This window comes from Rhagoletis pomonella, unplaced genomic scaffold (genome assembly GCF_013731165.1).
Source record: "Rhagoletis pomonella isolate Grant_MI unplaced genomic scaffold, Rhpom_1.0 Rhpom_scaffold_00010, whole genome shotgun sequence".
NCBI classification, from domain to species: domain Eukaryota; kingdom Metazoa; phylum Arthropoda; class Insecta; order Diptera; family Tephritidae; genus Rhagoletis; species Rhagoletis pomonella.
In genome coordinates, this window is record NW_023458564.1 from 5,568,056 (window position 1) to 5,590,129 (window position 22,074).

General features: G+C 34.1%; 1 protein-coding gene across 1 annotated transcript in view; it reads right to left on the bottom strand.

Moving 5' to 3' along the window:
* The window catches only part of LOC118746482 (Down syndrome cell adhesion molecule-like protein Dscam2), a 139,357-nt gene that overhangs the window by 68,098 nt on the left and 49,185 nt on the right, over window positions 1-22,074 (bottom strand). The window lies entirely within an intron of this gene.

Consider the following 22,074-nt stretch of genomic DNA (forward strand, 5'->3'; position numbering starts at 1 on the left):
ACAAGTTGCACGAGCGCCATTTCAATCAAAGCTAAGAAATAGATGTGTTATGTAAATATTATAAAGTAAATATTATTAACACTACATAGTAAATTTGAACCAGAAAGTACGCGTTGAAGTATTACATATATCAGTAACATGTCAAGTAATAAAATTATAATTTAAAAAAACTAAAAATACGCTCTTGTTGCAAAAAGAACTATAAAGTATAAAATAATTTATATATATAGCGATTAAGAAGAATAGCAAGTTCCCTAACTTGATTTAGTTTTACTTTTTATAAACCAGGTTGAAATAGAATTAAGGTGATTGGCCCGTAGTCATAGTCAATATAAAGTCGACTGTGACATGATTTTCAGTGGGATATCTGCCAAAAAAGCTGCAATTAACTTTACAGTCGACTTTATTTTGACTCTGACTACGGGCCAATCACTTTAATCCTATTTCAACCTAGTTTATAAAAAGTAAAACTAAATCAAGTTAGGGAACTTCCTATTCTTCTTAATCGCTATATCTATAAGCTATTTTATACTTTTTTGTTCTTGTTGCAACAAAAGAGTGTTTTGTGTTTTTTTTTTAATTATAATTTTTTTCTACTTTTTAGTATTTTGAAATCCTGCAATCAATATTATACTGTCCGTATATTTCTCATTCTATCGAAATCGTTCAATGCATCGTTATGGCATGGCTTCTTTCCGGTCAGTTTCGAGCTAACCAATTCCTCTATCCGAAGTCATTCTAGCGATATAACTCTACTAAGGGCCAAATTCGCAGTGCGTAGTGAACTCAGAATCGGCAGTTAACTACAGATTTTTGTACTGAAAACGCGACAAAGGCTTGAATTTTGGGATAAAGGGCGTGTCGCCGCCCACTTATGACCACAAATGTGTATCTCGGTAACCGATTTATCAATTTCTACCAAACTGGGTGTGTTTAATAACCTTGGTACGAAAAACCTATTCGTTAAAAATTATTCAAATCGGACTAAAATTACACACACATCCCGTATAACGGTAAGTTTAAGAAATATGTACGAAAACTCCGATATTTCAATAACTGACAACAATAAATAACAATAACAATAAATAAGACTGCTTTAGACTTTTAGGAATTGGGCGTGGCACCGCGCACTTTATGACTACAAAGTTGTATCTCGGTAACCACTTTATCGATTTCAGCCCTGATTATCATGCAAAGGTAGTTTAGAGAAAGTTGAAACGACGATATTTGATACCTGCGCCGGGTATATGAAGTTCGGTTTCGCCCGAACTTATACTTCTTTACTTGTTTAACCTTGCTTTTCTTGAAGTAGAATTTAAAAATGTGGTGGTGAGTTTTCTTAGAAAATCTGCCCTGTTAAAAATGACTAAATTGTTATTCAACTTTTGGTAGAAATATGATAGATTTAGATTTATACGGCAGCACTGTGCCAAGCACCCACATACACATATTTTGTGAAAGTGTCTAAGACCATACGAGGGAAACCGGTCTCAGTAACGAAAAGCTAAATAGTTATTTTCATAAAAGCAGCGTTTGTAATAGAAAACGAGATTCTTATATGAAATTAGGTGTCATTCAGAAGAGTCAATAACACACTGATTCCCAGTTAAACTCATCATTCTTCTCTCATCCTACGTCTGATGCTTAGAAGCACAGTTCGATGTTCACGTATTATTATTCCCTTTAGTTGTAAATATTTTTGCTTGATGTAATCGACAAGTAAACTTATTGATGCTGTCAAGTTTTTTTTTTTTATTTCTTCGTAATGTTCCTTTGGTTTTTCTGTAATTACTCTTCATCATTTGTATTTATTGCCATATTTGCTTTTGGTGTTATTTGTGTTGGTTTTTAATTCAAGTTGTGCCAAATGTCTATATGTATTCATATTTGTGAGCATGTACAACGCATACTTTCGATATGCTTTCCTAATTGGCAATTAATTATGTTGGCAAAGGAACGATGCCAATTTTGCTAACAACTCTCTGCTGTATCGAACATTGTCGATAGAGAGAAGTTAAGAAGCCGAGCAGTGTGGGCGTATTTGATGGGGAATGTATGTATGTATGTATTGTATATTTGTTTGTTTGCCGAATTCCTGCGGAAAATCGAGTGCTTTTGAATGGGACTGATTTACAAATTTGCATTGATTTTGACTTACATGAAGAAGGGGTTTTGAAATTAACATTCAATTTAAAAAAATTGGTACTTCCTCCACTCGAATGATTTTTTGTTGTGTATATCTTAACTCGATAATTTCATTAAGATATTAATTAGCAATTTTATAGCCGGCATTGCTGTTGTATAAAAAATTTGTTTAATGAATTGTCGCTTATGCAAAGGTTTTCCTACTGGGTATTACATAATACATAATAAGAAAAAAGTTTGAACGATTGCAAATAATGTTATGTATTTGTGATTTAATTAGCGGAAATTTCATTGCAACAAGTTGTTCAGAAAAATTGCGCAGTTGTTTGCATATTCGCCCGATTGGATGGGAAAAATGAAGGCCGATAGCGAAGTGTTTTTTTTGATGTAGTATTTGTGGAAGTAGAGATGTGTTTAAGTTATGTTGCTAATTGCAACAAAGTGTAAATACAAATCAAGCTTATTGCTTTTTAATTATGAAAACTTTCTACCCAATTCCTGATTTAAAAAAGTGGGTTTGGTTATTTTCTTTAATGTATGTACATATACAATATATGTATATATACATATACATATATATTCCAACTTAAATTCAAATGAATAAAGTCAGCAGCTTTTTTATTTAGTTTTTAGCTTTACTACCAGAGGAAACTATTGGTGTTAGTATTTATTCTAAAGCCAAACAATTTTGTGCTGTATGCCGAAAAATAAACTTCTTTGGTTCGAGTAATGCCCAGTAAGGATAACTTTCAAATCGGTCTTAGGATATTTATCATCTCATTTTTTTTTAGTTTCTTTCTTTTACTATCAATACCCTCTCTATAAGTCTAATTTTACCAATATCATTCTTGTCATTACTATGAATAGAAATTATACTAATTAAATCTGGAGACAAAGTCATAAAAATTTCTCCAATGAAAAGTAAAGCAAAAATTTTTATTTTATTTAAGAAATTTAAAGTCGCACCTCCCAGGAAATATTGAAATCTCTTAATGGTCTAAGTTTACTCTGTCCGGCTGGGGGAGGAGGCTAACGTCATGCACATCAAAAGTTGAGAAAATCATAAAGGAAACTGAAAACCAGCAGTATGTCATATTTGGACAACAAGTTTTGTCAACATATTTTGGCACAACTCTATCTCCTTCTCCCAACCCTTTATCGATTACATCATAGGCCAAAACTGGATAGATAGCCAATTAAGCAACACAACACTGAAGACCTGTTATAATCCAAATCAATCGATAAACCGTTGACATAGTGACAACCAGCCTTGAGACATTGTGACTTGTGTGTCAGATTTCTAATTAAAAGAGAAGATTCGTTTGCACGTGTAGTGCAAGCCGGTGAACGAGTATTTCCGAAAGCCAGATTTTACAACATCATGCATTAGTGCCTACAATCCCCGAGAAGGGCAAAATGAAGCTATCTTTTGCCACTACAAGGACAAGGTGAGCAAAGAAGCAGTCTTCTTTCGCATAAAGCTCCAGCCTCTACGTTTCCAACTTTCCTAATAGACTGAGTGTTATGAACACGTCTAAAGCAGCGCCAGGCAGGTAGTATTGCGAGGCTATGTGCGCTAAGGGAGATATGTGTGCGAGTAATACTAGCATGTCTTTGAGTAGGGTTGGTAACTATTCACTAAGGTTGTCATTTTTATAATTTCTAGTATTTAAAGAAATAAGACTACGAATTTAACTGAAAAATTTTAGGTGGTGGCTTTTATGTCAAAGTGTTTTAAAGAAATTAGTTTATCTTTGCTAACATTGATAAATGGATTTTAAAAATTCTTTTGAAATGTAACCTGTTATTAGCCTGCAAATTGCCACACTTGGAATAGCACACCCCAGTTTTTTATTTATTTATTTTTATACCTTTCATGAGCATGAAATGGTATTATAACTTTGGTCCGATGTTTGTAAGTACCAGAACAAAAAGAGATAGACCCATTAAAATGTATACTTTTATGATCAGAACGTCGAGCTGAGTTGATTTATCCATGTCCGTCTGTCCGTCTGTCCGTCTGTCCGTCTGTCCGTCTGTCTGTCTGTTTGTATGCAATCTAGTCTCTCAGTTTTCGAGATATCCGGATCAAATTTGGTAGGTGGGTGTATTTTTATAATGTATTAATCATTTGTCGGAACCGGAAGAATCGGACCACTATAACATATAGCTCCCATACAACTGATTGTTCAGATATGAGATTTTTCGTTATAACTTCTCCATTTATGCAGCTACGAACATGAAATTGCCCTTGACGACTGCAGCCCTTGCACCCATTATCAACAGAATACTTACAGTGAAAATTACAAAGATCGGGTCACTATAACCTATAGCTCCCATACAACTGATTGTTCAGATATAAAATTTTTCGTTATAACTCTTCCATTTATATAGTTGCGAACAGGAAATTCCGCACAGTTTTCAATAATTATCAACAGAAAACTTACAGTGAAAATTAAAAAGATCGGGTAACTATAACCTATAGCTCCCATACAACTGATTGTTCAGATATGAGATTTTTCGTTATAATTCATCCATTTATGTAGCTAGGACCATGAATATTCGCGCTGTTTTCACTCATTATCAGCAGAAGACTTACAGTGAAAATAACGAAGATCGGGTCACTATAACCTGCAGCCCCCATACAACTGATTGTTCAGATATGAGGTCTTTTATCATATCTCCTCCATTTCTGCAGCTAGGAACATGAAATTTCGCACCATTTTTACTCATTATTAACAGAATACTTACAGTGAAAATAACAAGGATCGGGTGACTACAACATATATCTTCCATACATCTGATTGTTCAGATATGGGATTTTACTGTAAAACTCCTTTATTTGAACAGCTAAAACCGATAAATTTCGTAAGATATTTTATAAATAATAATACAAAGTCTACTGAGAAAATCGTCAAAATCTATGCTGTATAAGCTTTATCTCCTATAGCACTGATTGTTCAGATACCAGTTTTTGCGATATATCTCCTTTATGTAGGAAACTAAACCCAATAAATTGTGTTACCGGTTTGCATACCGATCACATAGCAGAGAAAATAACTTAGATTGGTGCCATGTAAAGTATATCTTCCATACCTCTGATTGTTTAGATGCGATTTTTTATATACGTATGTAACTCCTCTATCGATGTATGCAGATGTATTCAAAATCAGTAATCTGTCAAACTAAAATTTGCAGATGTTCATGAAAGGTATGAAGCCTTCGGCATAGCCGAAGACAGCGCTGCTCTTACTTGTTTTTATTTAATTCCAGAACAATTTTAGTCATCGGCAATTAGATTATTTTTCCTTTTTTAACTATATTTTTTTATAATTTAATTAACGTGAGAAAAAACTTAACAACTTAAAAAACAGCTTTCTTTAATTTCAGAGCAATTTTGATCATCGGCAATTAGATTATTTTTGTCAAAAGAGACAAAACTAATTAATAACTTAATTTTCAAGCTCCAGGCAGTCTAGTAATTGAAAAGTTTTATTAATTCCTGCGCAATCTTCATCATCAATATAATCTTGTGTAAATAGAAATATTGACAATTTAATACAGTGGTTCAGATGAATTTTTGGAAAAAAATATATGTATATGTCAAGAAATGTCGCACTAAATTTAAATAGCTGTGAATCAAACAATCGCTGGTTTACCGTAACACTTACATCTTTTATTAAAAAAACCGCTCTTTAACAATTATTTTTTGACTTTTATTTAACTACTCCTTAAATAACAGTTATCTCTGATTTTTATTTTATAAATCCAAAATAACACTAATTTTTGGTTTTCATCTAAATAATCTGATTTTTAAATTATATGTCTTAGATAACAATTATTGAAGACTTTTATTTAAAAACGTCATAAAAAAACCACTTTACTTTTACTTATAAAAGTCATCAATGTAAATCAGTACCTTAATTTTATTTTTTAAATCATACTTACAAAAGTCATTTGTATAAGTCGTAGTAAACTTTTGTTCTACAACACCTTCTTAACTATGAATAATATAATTAATTTTACACGTATGGCTTAAACAATAAAAGTCGGTGACTGATTTATATTGATTACTTTTAAAAGTAAAAACCACTGACTGATTTTTATTTATGACTTTTAAAAATTAAAGTATTCAAAAATAATTATTATTTTGGATCTATAAAAAAAGAACAAAAATAATTGTTATTTTTTTTAAATTTTGCATAAAAATTACAAATATAAATAGATTCTCAAATTTGATTCTCGGTGAAAAAAGAAATCGATTGGTATGTATCACTTACTTGTAGAAAATTTCCTTCACAGCAATGACAGTTTTCATCAATAACTGTTATGTTCGGCCCCTGAGCAAAACTATGCAAAAGCAACATGCATTTATTGTAAAACATACATATGCGCAAAAAGCATGTATTTACTGTAAAAATATGCACTTACGATTGAATGAAATTTTAAAGGAAATCTCATGATTCGTGAAGATAACTTAACCATTTCCGGAGATGCCCAACAAGCATTGGCATGAGATCCTCTCTCTATTTGCCCTGCAGTGAAAGCTACTAGTAGTGAACTAGAATTCTACCGGTTTGCGTTTCAGCCGAACTAGTTCACGTTCTATCCTTTTTCAATGTTAGCGACTGGTATTTTTAAGATTGCGATGTCCTATGAGATGTCAATTGTCAGGCTATGCATCAGCATCTACTAGTATAAATACTAGTAGCATAATACCAGTTGATGAGATAGTCTGCCAATTCATGCCCCGTGAAAAGCATAAGTGTGCCATTTTGCTCGCGACGCTCCAGCAGTCACAATGGCCGACAGAGAAGAGTACACGCGTGGTAAGCTTGAGGTCCCAGGTTCAAATCCTGGCGCAGGTAAAATTTTTTTATTTTTTATTTTATTTTTATTTTTTATAAATTAATTTTTTTGTTTATGCTGTTTATTGTAATTTTTTAATTTAATAAAACAAAATTTTTGTTTAATTTCTTTGTTTTTATATTTCTTCCTAAATGTTTTTTTGCAACGCAATTAGATTTTCAAATTTGTTATTTATTTATAAATTGAATAAATTATTTTTACTTACATTTATTTAACTTTAGAAATCTTAACCACCTCCAAGCGGCCTCGAACCTGCGATTTCAGAACCAGAACCAGTAGTCTTCACGTGACGCCACAGCCGACATTTGTAAGAAAAGCAATTAATTGCGTTTTATTTTTGGCTTTGGCAATTCAAAGGCAGATGTCGCTGATCGCCTAAGTTATTCGAAATTGTCGAACTGATAGGCACATACTAGTTAATGAACTAGTATTTTTTCTAACTGGTTTGGCTTTTCACTGCAGGGTGTTTGTAAGAAATATGACCAGAGAGGAAGGTTACTCATACGCCGTGTATCGCACAAGTCTATAGACACACGCTCTTTTTCTTGAAAATTTAACAATTAATTACAAAATGCGCAAAATGTCCGTCGATTTTTATTAAGATAGATATTTATCGCTATAGAATAGTTCGTTATATTTTTTTTTACAGCGGCAGCTAGCAGTGGCGATAATCGGAATAGTGTACTTTGCGTAAATATGTAATTATTTTTTATTCAAACGTGTTTTAAAACAAAAAAATAATTGTCAACATATTTTGTTACAGTACTTTTTCTAAGGCTTTTTGCTAATTTAAACAAATTCAAAAGCTAGATCTGTAGTTTTAGAATTTTTTAATAGATTGATACTTTTTTCATAATTAAGGCTTAAAAAACCCCTTTTCAGATTTTATGGATTCTGAATTTAGTATGAACATAACAAAATGTTTCAAATGTCATAACATTTTGTTTTTGCCTACTTCTAGATTAAATAAGTTTACGATTTTAAACTTTTAAATAACATTGGTTTTTGGCCACTTTTTCAGTCGTCTGGCGCGCCAGTAACTTTGCAAAGCTGTGCACCAGAAGCCAGTGCATTACTCTCCAATATGCTATATTATGGACCCGCCTGACCACACAGATAATAGCTCTGAAACCAGGCAATGTTTCAACGCATTGCTACGAAAAAGAAGGCAAATGAATAGCGGAAAATAATGCATTGAATGGTGGCAAGAGAAAAGTTGCGGAACAACTTTTAAAATGCAATCACGAAAAAAGGTTGCCACAACAGTGGTTGGCAGTTTCAAAATTCAATTGGCATGCAATCGCAGCAGTACAACTGCAACAAAGACTGAAAGTCAGAAGAAATAGATAAAAAAAACATACATATAAACATCGTACTAGAAATATTAAAACAAAAATTTACATACATACTTCCACAAGCACGATTACAACTTAAATGCATGGTTAAGTGTGGCTGGTGGCGTGTCAGCCTTCCATCAGAAAAATTTCTTTTTACTTCGAAGTGTAGTATGTTTGTTTGTGTAAAGGCATGTTGCTGTTTGCCACTGTGAATTGTAAAGTTAGCTATCAGCAGTCAGTTCAGAACTGGCTTCAGCTTTGGCTGTTTTCGTGCGTGATGCCTCCCAGCTGGTTAGTTGATTGTTTGCTTTTGGTATAGTGTTGGCGTTAAAGCGGAAACGGAAGTTAAAACTTCAATGTGCCCACACACATGCACAAGTAAACATGAAATCAGTGATATTTTTTTTTTTTTTTTTTTGTATAGAAGGAAACACAGCAGTGTCAGCAAAACAAACGACCAAAGAAGCGGCTGAACACGCAAGTTAGAGGATGCATAAGTACATATATATTTACATCTGTACCATATACCCTTCTATGTCCATAATTATGCATGTACATACAAACATACGTGCGAAAGTAGGTATTATGTTGAACTCTAGGAGTATGAGACAATTTCTGCTTGTTGAAGCCGCATTTTATGTGTATTTCAGAAAAGAAAAATTACAAACTTTTTCTGCTAGATGCAGCGCTTACGACTGGAGTTTCTCGTTCCATACATACATACATACATACAATACTTGCATATACACTTGTTGGACAATTTGAGCCGATTAAAACGTCGCATAGTAGTACAGCTCCTTAAATTTGTTGGGAAAAATTAGAAGGAATCGGCGTAGAACCTAAGTTTTCCTTATACAACATTTACGAACATAATTAAAAAATAAAATTAGCGTGATAGATTTATTTTAAAGCACACCTCATGTACCTTAACTGTACCCAGTTTGAATTATGTAACCTCTGTTTTTCGCCAACACCCTACGTCTCTGGGATTCTATTCCGGCTACAGTGAGAAACACTCTTAACTCCAAAAAAAAAACTTTTGCCGAATTCTCTAAAATTATTTCTCTAATAATTAAACTTAAATTAAGCATTTATTTATTTATTTAACTGTTTATCTATAATAATTGTAAGCTGCCCGCTTAACTTTGTAATTGTGCTATTTATTTCTATTTCCCTCTTTAATTTTTAATTTATATATGCATACATGTAATTAGAAAATCAAGTAGACGCTATAATACTCGTATGTTCTTTATTTGTAATAATTATTGTTTGCTGAAACATCTTATTGTACTTATTGTAAAATCTTTGAAATAAATAAAATGAAATATAAACCTAACCTCAAAAACGTTTTAGAAATGCCATAAAAAGTTCACCGATGATTATATATGTATGAGTCCCAAATTTTGCCCATATCTTAGTAATAATATTATAACAAAACATCAAAAAAATTGGAGTAATGGGTTTACTTTAACACAAAATTAACCCCAAAAACGCCTTAAAAATACCATAAATGTCGCAATTAACGCCATAATTTTTTCCACAAATCGATAGAAATTATTCTGCTCTGTAATTATAAAAATAAGAAGTCAAAGGAAAACGAAAGTCACATAGTTTTTGTCCATCAAAAGTGTCAATGTTAGCTTTTATAACGTGACATTTTTGTCTGATTATATCTAGTAAAATATATGGTACATTTTTTCTCTATTTTGTCTAGTAAGTACTTTATTTTCATATGAACCTAAAACAAAAATAATTAAAACAAACGCTATAAGAAAAACACATTCCTTAAGTGAACACAACTCTCAATCAATTTTAGTTGAAAAAAATATTTTTCTGACTTTTGTTGCTCTTATTTTGTATTAAACTGCCAATTTCGTACAAAGTTATAATAATTTTTTCTTACTCAAATATCACTCTGTAAGGACAAAATTTAATATTAAAAAAAAATTATATTTTTACCGTCGAAATATCACTGTGCGGCGTGTGGGTTGCTGGCGTACCAACAACATTTCTATGAGTGTGCATGGGTGTATGCCTCGCTTTTTTAACATGTGAGTGGTATGTTTCGTGATTTTGTTGACAATGGTTGGCAAAAACTTCACTCATATCCTCCAGCAGGCAAACAACAATGAAACTAAGTTCTTTTATTTTATGACACAACATCTAAAGGAAAACAAATACTGGCTATTTTTGTTATCTTATATGCTTGTACATATGCGTAGTCTGCTTTCCCTGTTTTTTTGTTTGTTTGTATTCCCTGTTTTTCCGCTTTCATACCCTTGGTATAGGCATTTTGCTTTTATACGCATTTTCACTTATTTGCATTAGTATGTCAACACAATATTGTTTATTGTCATAACATTAACTAAAGTACTGCTATGGCCAATACCTGAGAAATATTTACTTTGATAATATTTACTTATGAACTGAGCGTATAAATATGCAATGCATCGGTATATGGGTGTCTTAAGATCAGTACAACCAATACTGGAAAAGTACGGTTAACGAGAAAAAAAGGGTGATCTAATTAGGGGATAGAAAACCCCACACGTGATCATCGAGAAGCCGAAGCATCATCTGAGAGTGACAGTTTGGTGCGAATTTTCCAGCGGTGGCAGCATTGGCCCGATTTTCTTTGAAAATGAAGTGCTCCAAAGTTTTAGGCCTATTCGCATACATAAATACGGTCATCCGAGTGGCCTCAAAAAAGGTCCAGCGGTGCCAAGTCAGTGATCTCAGTGGCCAAATGGCATCCCATATACGGGAAATTATGCGCCTGATAATCCTCTGAGCCGCAATAAACTGCATCCATGACACTGTGAATGCTCATATGCCTTCAGTTGCGTTGTGACCTCCATCCAAATGAAAAATATACCATTATGAGCCATAAGACGGTAGCATGTTATTAAAATGACGCGCAATGGACAAATTTGTTTCTTCGGTCACACTTAGTTTTGAAATCCTCATCAAGCTTTTTTGGTGTTCGGCGTTCACGCAGATATAAAAATTATAGCTGAATGGAGCGCTGGTTGCCTCAAAAGCTTGGTGTCTTCGGATATACATATGTACGTACAGTAGGGTTTTGACTTTTTTGAATTTGTAAAAGCCTATGGTGTCATCTGACGCTCCTTCGCATATAACATCGGGAAAGCACCTTAATTTTATGCATACTTAAAAAACGTCCCGCGCACTAGGACATTTAGAAATACATAGGAACCAAAGAAGTAAGAACCATCCACCTTTTTGCCTATATCTTTGTCAAAGATTACTCGATTTTTTTTTTAATGCATGTCAGATAAAAGGCTAAATTCAGCGCGAATTTTTCAACATATTTCGTGAGAATACGACAAAAATTACATGTTTATTGATGTATTAAATTTAATGAAGTTTGACACGTTTTCAGAAAAAAGAAAGCATTGACCAAAATTCACAAATTTTTTTCGGGAATATTTAACCACTTAAAGCATCGAATGCGATTCGGATAGTCCATGTCTGCCAACTCCTATGGAAAATAGGATATATACCAATGAAAGAATATAAGCGTATATTCGGAATCGGCGATCCGAAATTATTTTGGACCAAACTATTGGCTATCGTGCCTATATTATGAAGTCTGCGAGTGAATTGTTGTGTTATTGTAATATTATGTTTATATTAGGACTAGCAGACCCGGCGAACTTCGTCCCGCCCAAAATTTTTATATATGTATTTTATTGAAACTTTTTGGTCCAACATTTTCAGCAACAATTCACGTTTACGATTTTCATTGGCACATTTGTCTGCTAAGATTATTCATTTTCCGCTTTAAATAACCTAAGGAAAGTGTTATATCCGTTCTTGAAATTCTCCAGTTGTGCGGCATTTCATAGCACGGTTATTCGCAAAGCGAAATAAATTTTTTCCTCTTCACTACCTGGCGGCAACAATGACCCGGTTCTATAGTGAATGTCCTAGAAGCTTTACAGTATAGTAGGTGGCAATTTCAAAATGGGTGCGAATCATTGTTCTACAGAAATGCAATATACATATACTTATTTTAGACGAAATACCTTAAAGGTTTGAACGCATAATAATATTGGAAAATCACATCCATTGGGCCAATTGCAACGCAGGAGCGTTCGATATACTCAATGGTGCAACAGGCCGATTTAATCTGACCTTCACGGCCCCTTTTCTCACTTGGCTATTTTTAGTAATAGCTCGACTTCAGCACCACTTGGCAGAACGTTTTTGCAATAGTATTGCATACATATTTAAAACATTAGCCAAATCGGATCATAAATAAGATTTTTAGTAATAACTCAACTACAGCGCCAACTGTCGGATTAAATTGTGAAACTAAACCATCCAGAGACCTACTCAAATACACAAAAAGTTTCGTCAAAATCCGTACAACCATTTAGGAGGATTTCGCTCACAAACACACCTACAGAATAATAAAAAAATTCATTCAAAGATAGCTAAAGGTCGGTACGTTTGTAGGCCTCACACCCCTTTTCAAATAACCCAAATTTTCTCCATGAGTATGGGCTTGATTTCAACTATATACATATCTCCATACGAAGTTCCAGTACTGTACCATGAATACTTTCAGAGATATGCAGTATAAAAATTCGATTTATATGGGAGGTGCCACGCCCCCCTTTCCAACAGCTGCCCTCATTCTTCATGAGTATGCGATTGATTTCGTATATCTCCATACCAAGTTCCGGAACTCTACCATGAACACTTCCAAAGTTAGGCAGTATGAAAAATTCGGTTTGTATGGAAGATGCCACGCCCCCTTTTCCAATAGTTCCAATTTTTCTCCAAGAGTATGCGATTTATTTCGTACATCTCCATACAAAACTCTAGAACTCTACCAAAAAATTTCCAGAGATAAGCAGTATGAAAAATTCGGTTTGTATGGGAGATGTCACACCCCTTTTGACAATAGCTTAAATCTTTCTCCAAGGGTATGCGATTGATTTCGTATATCTCCATACCAATTTCCAAAACTCTACCATGCACACTTTCAGAGATATGTAGCATGAGAAATTCGGTTTGTATGGGAAGTGCCACGCCCCCTTTACATATAGATTTTTTTCAGCCTAAATCCATACTTGGGACACGTGCGGCAGGTGGCAGTTTAAAAAAAATCGGTTCAGCCGCTCTCGAGCATTGCGAAAACTAACAAACGGCTTTCTAAATATATATTAGTTGAGATATATTATATATTATAATTATATTTTGACAGTATCTGTTGTTTCAGATTGGCGAAAAAAAATCTTGCCTAGTGACGAATTCGCCCCTTGATATGGTCGTTACTTAAAGCTATTTATATTCAAAATTGCATGAAAATTGGGAAACAGGAATCTATAAGCTTATCCAGGCAAAGAGCTACCTACGTACCGAATTTTAAGCAAATCGGACCATAAATACGATTTCTTCGATCAGATCGGTCCCTGGTCCACTTCTCGGACAAAATGGATCATATATGCTAATATATGCTAAAAAGCTACCTACGTACCGAATTTTAAGCAAATCGGACCGTAAATACGATTTTTTTCGAATAGATCAGTCCCTGGTCCACTTCTCGGAAAAAAGTAAAATTTTTTTAGCCTAAAACATGGTGGTTACCGAAAGCTATTTGTATACAAAATTTCATGAAAATCGGTCAACCCGTTCGCGAGATTACCTGTTACAAAAAAAAGGGACTTCTCTTTATATAATTAGTATAGATATAGATTGTGTTATCTTAAAATGTTTCTATTATTGACCTACATGTGTTCGGACTTTAAATCCTTAAACCTTTATGGAACTTTTTTTATATCTGAACAAAGTGGCTGATGGATCATCGAATGCCACCAAAGGCTTCTGATTTAAAAAACAAAAATCATAAGCCTAATGTATTGGTAAGTTTTTGTAGAATTTAGTAACCTTTTCTGGTGACTTTGGTAAAAAATAAAAAAATAAATGTTGTAGCAACACTGATAAAATCGAACAGGTATTGAAAATGTCTTTTTAAAATTTTGTCCTTCAATATTCTTCAAAATTTGCAGTACTTATGCTTAAAAATATATACGTTAAGGACCAATATACACACGACCACGTCCTCTAATTTCGTACCTTTACTTTATTAGCTTAAAAAATAAAATTCATTAGATAGGCATTCACAATACCTAATCGTACTTATGAACAAAAAATATTAAATTTTTTTTAAACTCTGCAGACATTTGGTACCCGTATTTTTATTCCACATTGCACTGAATTTTTAAAAATAATTTTTGTAATAAATCTTATCTTTTCAAATTCCAAGGTCCTTTAAAAAATTCTGACTACAGTTTTACTATATTTGACCCGTAGTTTTGTAAGTAATTTTTTTTGGTTTTAACCGCACGGTGTTATCAGCTGATTGAAATAATAAAAATTAACATTAAACTGTAATTTTGTAACAAAAAGTATTCCAGTAAAAAAAACAGTTCTCAAGCCTTTTATTAAAAAAGTCTTAACTGTTTGGGTCCCTGGTCTTTTTAGTTGCCTTCTCGCAATGGTGTTGGGCTTACACTCTCTAAGGAAGTTAAATACATCGGTAGAATTACCAGGGACCATAAATAACAGTTAGTTTTTTCAACAGTTAAATTTTGGCCGGATATCTTCCTAATAATAAACAAACCGCTTATCCAAATGAAGGAAGTTTGGTATCAACTGAAAGAGGACTAAAATAGCTTCAAAACTGCAATTTGCTTTTTGTAGTATCAATCTGATTTAAAATACTATAATAGGATGATCACAGATGTGTTGCATTTTTGCCTGAATTTCGGGACAACCCCGGGATCCCGGGATTGTATTTTCAGATCCCGAAAATCCCGGGATCGACAAAACCCCGAAAATTGACATCCCTAATGCACATACATAAATATGCATATGCATCTGCTACATTCCATTAACTCTTTCACAAATTCCACAAATCTTTTACAAATCTCTTATACTTTGCTGCACATCGCAACGACAATATTTCCGTAGACAAGAGGCCTAATCTCATTTTAAATAGCAGACATTTTACAAAACATTTATGCCAACAATGCATAGGTGTACGCACGAGAAAGTGGGAGGGTGATGCGTGCTCGCAACACATGCTGCATATCATAGTTCTTATGCCACTGTAATGCATATAGTAAGTTAAATACGTGTATGCCTTCTTTTTATGTATGTAAGTCTGTGCACATGCATTTAGTGTATGTTTCTGTCATACGAATTGTGCCATGCCAGCAGAGCTATGTATGTATGTACTTACGTATTGCTACAGCAAAAGTTTTGATGTTGTTGCATACTAACTCACTGCAGTTGGCGCTCAAATTGTAGTTGAATGTGAACAATTTGCTATTTCTGATATGTGCATACATACATATGTACATACATACATTAGAGTGGCTATAGCGGCCCGATTTTCGACAACCAAAATCTTTCGAACGGAAAAATTTAAGATGGGGAAAGAAAATACGCATGATTCTGAATAATTCCGCGTTCGGCGTATAATCGTTGCACCAAAGGCAATGACAAACTCGACCAAAGTGTTCTGAATATTCTCAACTTGTGACAATAAAACATAACCCTGCAAACCAAAGTTCCCGAAATCTTAAGGAAATCGTTAGGAGTATCTCATTTCTGTAACGATTTTTTTACGAATTTTCAAAGAAAATTACATGAAGTGGTTGACACGAACTCGTAAAGAAATTTCTGTACGAAAAATAAAGAAAATTCTGGAAAAATTCTGAAAGATATTCTTCACAAAGCAGCATTATTTTCGTTGCTTCACAGATTTTCTTCCGAAATTTCGTAAAAGAATGGACGTGTGCGTAATTTATTTCATTTTAGAAAATTCGGCAAAAAATCGAATTAAATCTTAACGAATTCTTTAAAATTTCTTTACAATGCAGAATACTATGAAAAAATGGTTTGCAGGGAAAATACAACTTCGTTTCAAATGAACTATATTTCAGTATTAATACTTTCGAAATCTATTCCAAACGAATATACTACAGAAGTGGAACAATTTGTTGCAAGGTGTCAAACGCTATCGGTAGAAGTATCCAAATATCGGAGAAGTTGATAAGGACTCATTATGTATCTATAACATTTCTCTAATATGAGTAATTATTATTCTTAAGTGAAAAAGTAAAACTCAATAATATTATTTTCTTTGAGCGAAAAAATAAAAATCATAAAAAATATGGGTATTCATCTAAACGCGTAAATGCCTCGTAATCGAGTAAACTTCATAAATAAACCGGCTTTCCATACAAAATTAAGTAATTTTACTATCCTTACGAGCTGATTACGAGGCATTTCCGCTTTTGGGTAGATGAACTGACCTAATAATTTTTTATTATCGAAAAAATAAAATCAGGTAATAATAATTTATTTCGAGCGAAAACAAATAAAACTCAAATATTAGTTGTTATTTTTAGTTTTTATTTTTATCAAACGCGAAAAATCTTTAAAAATGTTAACAGAATACAGAAAGAAAAATATTTGAATTAAATTTCAAAAAGCAATGTTTATTTTCAGTACTGTTTTATTGTCTCGAAATGCGAAAATTTCAAATTTAAAAAGTTATATTGTCAACTCGGAACCACGCGGAATTACCGACTAGTGTTTTACAAAATTGCCTGCCTATTTTCATTCCTAACCTCTTATTTTTCCCTGCGAAAACTTTTGAATTCACGACTTGAAAATTTGTCATACAATGCTGCGGCCACTCTAATATGCATTTACATACATATGTACAACATAGGTGTATGCAGTTTTTCGAATAGCAAGCAATGTAGGAAAGCATTGTTATGTGGCATGTAAAGCTTCAAAATGGGTAATTTGTGCTCTACAACTTAGTGCAATAGCAACAATGAGTTTCCTATTCGCATGCAAATTCCAAAAATATACAAAATTCTTATAAAAAGAATGTCTACGTTGATATTCATGTAAAATAGTATGCATATATTGAAATTTCGATTAAAAAAAAAAGAAAGTGGTAGATAGAGAGAGGGAGAAACAAAAAAAAAAAAAAAAAAAATCAGCTATCCATATGCAAATACGTTTAACAATAAAAACGTGCACATGCCTGCTGCGAAAAATTTTACTCGTATACAAAAACTAGCAGACATTGTCTGCGTTCACCATTTCAACATATTCATCACTCCGCCACTTAAACACCCATATTACTTAGTTTTGGCACTTTTTCGACACTTTCTAGGACTTGCTGTTGGTTGTGCATGAAGCAGTTTTTGCCCACCGTCAATAGCAGGATGCAACAAGTGGCAGCATATTAAGCCATTCACATAAATCTGAAGGAAAAAAGCTCTTTGCTTATCCTATGCACACACATATCTACCTTCTGTTAAACTTTTTTTTTGTTTTTTCCCCCAAATACAATACTTCAGTTTTTGTATGGGTAGCGCACCAGGGCGTATGAGTTACGTATGCAAGCCCATACATAAGTAGATGCTATGAAAGTATGCAAGCATGTATGTAAATAGCCACTGAAATCACACACAAACATACATAAGTGGAGAGCGTAGATGGCAATGTCGAGCTTGTTGCGCTCAGAAAATTATGTAAATGTAAAAATAATACGTTTTTGTTTTCATGGGATTTTTGGTTGTTCTGATATGGAATATCATTAAACGTTGTGGTATGAGAGGAAACGATTTGTGTGAGTTTTACTTACGCACCCCCACCTTAACTACTGTTAACGCTCGGAAGCGTTCAGTTATAGCCAAAAGTGAACGAAATGCCCTTAGCATTGACTAGTAAAATATTCATAAGAACTTATGAGATACTCAGCTTAAATTTGATGGTATGCCAAGCAGCTTAAGCAATCAAATTTATGCAGCACCACGTACAAAATTTTGAAAATGAAAAAAAAAACAAATTTTGTGGTAATAATTTTGAAGTTTAACGCATTAATCTTAAATGTGTGCTTAAGCATCTCTTCAGCTATCTAAATATTAAGTAAATAGTACAAGTTTTAGATATGTTCAAAAATTAAATGCAAATTCGTAATTTAAATTATTTAAGATTTATAGACTTTGATTGGTTGGTTTGCAATAAATGGACGTTCAGCAGCTGACACCGACAAAATGGAAAATATGTTCGAAGCAGGTATTCGAAAATACACTGCCGAAACATTGCATTGGTACAGCAAATTTTATGTGAGAGTAACTTGCACTCTCTCTCAGTCAGAAATTGCAGGTTTTAGCCCGAGGTTTTCCTTTCTGCGAGTTCATGAAAAGTGTCAAACGATAGAGAGGCTTGCATTTGCAAACAAAAACAGAACGCGGAGAAAGCAAAGAACCTTGCATCTTGTGAATCCCCTTATTGTAAAACAGGTCACAAAAAGGTGATCCTGCATTGAGAAAACGCGGGCGATCAGAACAGATCCTTCGGAAACATTAAATGCCATCTGTAACATTTGATCACTTTCTTAAGGAAAGTGCTTCGTAGAGTGAGTTAACTACATTACTGTACTCTTTGAACGATTCAAGAAAAGGCGAAAAATCTGACTGCATCCATCATTTGTTTCTGTTCAAGAAAAACTTCAGCATAATGTTACCATCAAGGAAAGAATAGAAGGCTACTGGATTTATCTTTACGGGCGGCTCAAAAATAGATTGGGGCGTTATTTTGACTGGCACCTACCACATCACTGGTTTCGGTCGCTTGTAAAATCGAGGTACCATAGCTAGTGCCACCAGATGTACTTGCGACCGTGTTACCTAGCCGCGAGGATTTGATCAGCTGATCCTCCTCAAAAAAGTGCTGCCTCATCAACGTTTTGTTGTTTCTTGTTGCTCAGCTTTGTTCAAATCCAACTGTTGCTAACATGAGCTGTCCGAAATGGATTCGTCGCTAGTCAGCAGAGCCGGGATGCATGAAGAAGGCACTCATACAACCGACCTTCACCAGGCATCGAAAAGGTCTACTTGCTGATTATTCATCCATCGGCATGGTTGACTTCACACCTTGGCTTGGGAAGTTTTGGTGCGGTAATCCTAACATTGTCGCCTTCCGTAATACAACAACACTCCGGCTTGGATTATCTTTTTTAGAAGGAAACATTTTCTAGAGGCTTGCAAAACACTTTTTCTCGGATAGCCAGGCGGCGCATAAAGAACTTGGTTCTGCGAGTATCACCTCCTCCATATTAAACCAATGCAGAGAGTACGTTACGGATTTAACTGATAAGCATGCCTTTGCGGTAATTTGGGTGCCGGCGCTCATCAGCGTTTATGACAACGAAATGACCGATGATCTTGCCAGAAACGGGTCGGCCGGGATATCTCAGTGACAGAAGAGGTTCTTTTACAACTGAGCTACATCAGGAGCCATATTTGCCAGTAATGGAAAAATATAGGTTAGGTAGAAGCCCACAATACTGCCGCGTCTGTAAGAATTTGTGGGTCACCAGGTACGTATACCAGACTTCAGCTTTCATAAAACTGGACAGGAACGAACTGCTTGAATTAATTTCTTTTTGCACAGTACACTGGGCAGTGGGAAAACATGCCGCCAGATATGAAAAATGCATGATGGAATTTTGTTTAAAAATAAAAAATCAGCCTTATCATGAGTTTAATTTTCCTCGAACAGGTTCACTTTCCACTTTTCGTTTCCGTGTATTCACTACGGGCGGATGACGAAGATAATTTGAATTTTTCGACATTGTACTTTCAGTATTCGTAAACCATTCGCCGATCAGAATATGAAACCTTGGCTCTCGCAATCGCAATTTGCAAAGATTGGCGATTGGCAGTGCAAATCAAAAACCTCAGCAATGCGCCAAAGTTAATGCAGGGCGACCTCAGGAGAAACAAGCATTCTTACAACTGAAACAAATTTATTTCGTGATATCGTGATCTCTGATATCGAAATCGATCAGTGTTGTGCAATTAACTGTGCTAAGAAATCACCATTAGAAAATTGCAAGAACTTCGTCACGGACACAACGCTTTTGTTAGGTTATTTAAAATGGCAATGTAAGATATGCCTTCTGACGACCAGAAAACCATAATCAGAGCAAATAAGTCTACCACTGGAAGTCTTTAAGTGAAAAATTGGTGAAAGTGTTGTACGAAAATGTTCCAACAAAAAATCCATTTTGGGCGAGCTAAACGAACGTCGCCGGGTACGCTAGTAAGTTATATTGATAGATGTCTAGGCGAAATAAAATTATGTTCATTCAAATAAATTTATTTCTGTTTGAAAGGTTGCTCTTATTTAGCACTATTGTATCATTAAAAGATTTTAGGAGGGCTTTGTCTACGACAAAAATCATTGTCATACCTAATTTGTATACAAATTTTCTATTTAGTCCACTTTGTTTCGCTTTACCAATGAAAACAACTATAAATTTATAATCCTTTAGAAGTCTATCGCACAATCTCTTTCTAGTGCCGACAACAACTTTTTCTTAATTTGCCAAAAATAATGGAAAATCTATCAGCGCAATTAGATTTCGTAGGTTTTTAGAAAAGGGAAATTTCATCTTTACAAAAAAAACCTAGCAGCAGCAAAATTAAAATAAAATTCTGGGGAAAGCTTGCGCACAGCGTACAGTAGCTAATATTCCTAATTTTATTTGTTGTTGTTTAGAGAATGGGTAGTGTATTTTTGAAGCTTCAATTATTCCCACACAAGCTTAGATTGCAAAAGTTTTTATGTACGTATGTGTTTAAATGTGTGAGTAGAAGTATGCACGGTTTTATATGAATTTAAGGAACGTCAATAGTTCAACTCAGTTGAATTTAATTGAAGATAGTAGTTCCCTCCCTTTTCCGCCATAGTTTCCATTTGCTGCATTTATCTGACAGGAAATTATATACACCTCTCTAAAATTAAGTTTTAGCTAAATCAGACAGGAAACATTGTCTCTTCTAACTCCGCTAATACTGACACTTGCGCAACACAGCCAACAACAAGTGACATAACAACATCGATTCAAGCTGTCATATAAAGCAATCTAACTTAATTCAGTTTGTGCAACAATAACTTTATCCACAGCCAAGTCCAGGCTACATAGGTATGTAAGTATGTACTCGAGTTTTAGTGGGTATGATGCCCTTTAGATGGTTGGCGTACTATGTTGATTTCACTATGTAGATTTGAGTGCGCTCGATTTTGTTATGGAAACATTCAAAATATAAAGTGTATGTTAATAAACCAGAGACAGCTGAAGCAGAATATTCAGGACGAAATACGGTCCCTTCAACCAGAAACATAACTCGAGTACAAATTTAGAAATCTCTATGAAATTCGGTACGTGTATTTCTTTTAAGCCAAGTACAGATGGTGTATAAAATGGAAAAAATCGGGCAATAACCACGGCTACCTCTCATCCAACGGTAGTTTGCAAAAATACACAAACTGCGATATTTTAGTAACCATTGAAGCCTATTCACACAAAATCGATATTTATAAAGATATTTTCATAAAAGGGATATTCCATGGAAAACTGAGCCCCAGTGCTAAACTTATTTTCTTTATAAACCCTGTAGTCAAATGTACCAGTTGTAAACTACTTCACAACTAGTATGACCCGCATGCCCAACTAGTCAGTCAACTATCTTTTTTCCATACAATCAACTGGTATTTTTAACATGAGGATGTCCTACGAGATGGCAATTGTCAGATTTCGGTCAGAAATATATCAGTCTGATACTAGTTCCAAATAGACAGAAAAATACAA